This window comes from Protobothrops mucrosquamatus, unplaced genomic scaffold (genome assembly GCF_001527695.2).
Source record: "Protobothrops mucrosquamatus isolate PMUCROS unplaced genomic scaffold, P.Mucros_1.0 scaffold_49, whole genome shotgun sequence".
Classification (NCBI taxonomy): domain Eukaryota; kingdom Metazoa; phylum Chordata; class Lepidosauria; order Squamata; family Viperidae; genus Protobothrops; species Protobothrops mucrosquamatus.
In genome coordinates, this window is record NW_015386125.1 from 348911 (window position 1) to 351248 (window position 2338).

At 52.1% G+C, this 2338-nt stretch overlaps 2 non-coding genes across 2 annotated transcripts in view; both read right to left on the bottom strand.

The window, feature by feature from the left end:
* Positions 1 to 664, bottom strand: part of LOC114922270 — a 4177-nt gene extending 3513 nt beyond the window's left edge. The window contains exon 1 of the ribosomal RNA XR_003810363.1: positions 1 to 664. This exon is cut by the window's left edge and continues 3513 nt beyond it. This is a non-coding gene — a ribosomal RNA (28S ribosomal RNA).
* A 238-nt stretch (positions 665 to 902) lies between these two features.
* LOC114922267 lies at positions 903 to 1055 on the bottom strand. Its single transcript, XR_003810362.1, has one exon. It is a non-coding gene; the product is annotated as a 5.8S ribosomal RNA (ribosomal RNA).
* Positions 1056 to 2338: the final 1283 nt, after the last annotated feature.

Consider the following 2338-nt stretch of genomic DNA (forward strand, 5'->3'; position numbering starts at 1 on the left):
GACAGCAGCGTCGGTCGTGGTGACCACTCTGAGAAAGTGCACTGGCAAGGAAGCTCGAAGAACACACAAGGCGCGCAACACTTGGTAAGTGTATCGCACATCCCCACCCAAAGGGAAGAGACACGTAACTGAACGTACCCTGCGGTCCAACTAACTTGACCATGACCAAACCACCCTCACCAGCTGAATTCTCAAAGCTTGCAGTTCAACTCCACCTGCTTACCTCTGAGCGGTTTCACGCACTGTTAACTCTCTCTTCAAAGTACTTTTCAACTTTCCCTCACGGTACTTGTTCGCTATCGGACTCGTGCTTGTATTTAGCCTTGGATGGAGTTTACCACCCGCTTTGGGCTGCATTCACAAACAACCCGACTCCAAGGTCTACCCAGAGAAGCACTGGCCTGCCGAATCTCCACCCGAACGGGCCTTTCACCCTCCATGGGCCATGTCTGTACTACCGTACTCATTGATGGACTTGGGGTGGAGCAGTGCTTCTGCGGAACGACCTAAACACCACATTGCCTAATGACCAACTGGCCACAGGCTTCGGTGCTGGGCTCTTCCCTGTTCACTCGCAGTTACTGAGGGAATCCTTGTTAGTTTCTTTTCCTCCGCTTAGTGATATGCTTAAGTTCAGCGGGTAATCACGTCTGATCCGAGGTCAGGATTGGAGAGTATAACTTCGGACATTGCTACACGAGATGAGAAACGGAGCGCGCATAACCAATACTGAGCCACGACTCCGTCGACACATCTCCACCTGGTTACCAACCAGATGTGTGTATCCGGATACATTAGGGAGACGCCATAGATCTGACACCTCCGACGTTTACGTCGGAGGATTGTAGCCAGCTGGCAAAACCCAAGCCACGACTTTTTGGGCGTCGTGATAGTTTATAAGCCGACCCTCGGACAGGCGTGGCCACAGGCTAACCCATGGCCGCAATATGCGTTCAAGAAGTCGATGTTCAAAGCAGTATGCAGTTCACATTAATTCACACAGTTGGCTGCGCTCTTCATCGACACACGAGCCGAGTGATCCACCGCTCAGAGTTGTACATGGCTTAGTCACTCGGTTACCCGGGTGATAAGTCATTTTCACAGTCAAGCCCAGGTCAAGGCAACGCTAGGCGACTGTAAATGCAACCCAGCGTATGCCGGGAGCATTAATGAGCATTGATTCATGCAAGCCGAAACCAGCATGAATCACCCATAATGTAAAATGAAGGAAGCATAGGGCGGTGGCCGAGCCGTAGCTCTTGATATTCACCACTCATTGAGCCTAGTACCGTTATGTTGACAGTACACCCCGTCCCCACAACAGAGGCTGACGACCATAGGCCGAGAGTATGTCGCGGGTATTCGACAGGTAGGCACCCAGAGCAACGAGTGACTGTGCGTAGCGGAGTTCTCCGCAGGCATAGCCTTTGCGAATGCCAGCAAACAGTTAATCATTCATATGACATCCAGGCGGTGGCCGAGCCGTAGCTCTTGATATTCACCACTGATTGAGCCTAGTACCGTTATGTTGACAGTACACCCCGTCCCCACAACAGAAGCTGACGACCATAGGCCGCAAGTCTGTCACGGGATTTTGACAGGTAGGCACCCGGAGAAAGGAACTGTGCGTAGCAGAGTAAATCCGCAGGCATAGCCCTTGTAAATGTCAACCATCGGCTGAGCATTCGGAAACAACATCAGGGCGGTGGCCGAGCCGTAGCTCTTGATATTCACCACTCATTGAGCCTAGTACCGTTATGTTGACAGTACACCCCGTCCCCACAACAGAGGCTGACGACCATAGGCCGAGAGTATGTCGCGGGTATTCGACAGGTAGGCACCCTGGGCAATGAGCGACTGTGCGTAGCGGACATGTCCGCAGGCATAGCCAAATGGAAATGACGAGTATGACGACTCGTACTGAATAATGTCAGCCACCAGCTGATCATTTGGAATTAGGAGAGCTGTAATGATCCTTCCGCAGGTTCACCTACGGAAACCTTGTTACGACTTTTACTTCCTCTAAATGATCAAGTTTGGTCGTCTTCTCAGCACCGGTCGAGTCGCCGAAGCAACTACAATGGCACCAATCCGAGGACCTTGCTAAACCACTCAATCGGTAGTAGCGACGGGCGGTGTGTACAAAGGGCAGGGACGTAATCAGCGCAAGCTTATGACTTGCACTTACCAGGAATTCCTCGTTCACGGGGAACAATTGCAAGCCCCGATCCCAGTCACGACGGTGATGATACAGTTTGCCCAACCCTCTCAGGCCAGGATTCCAAACTCGCTGAAACCGTCATTGTAGCGCACGTGCGGCCCCGGACATCTAAGGGCA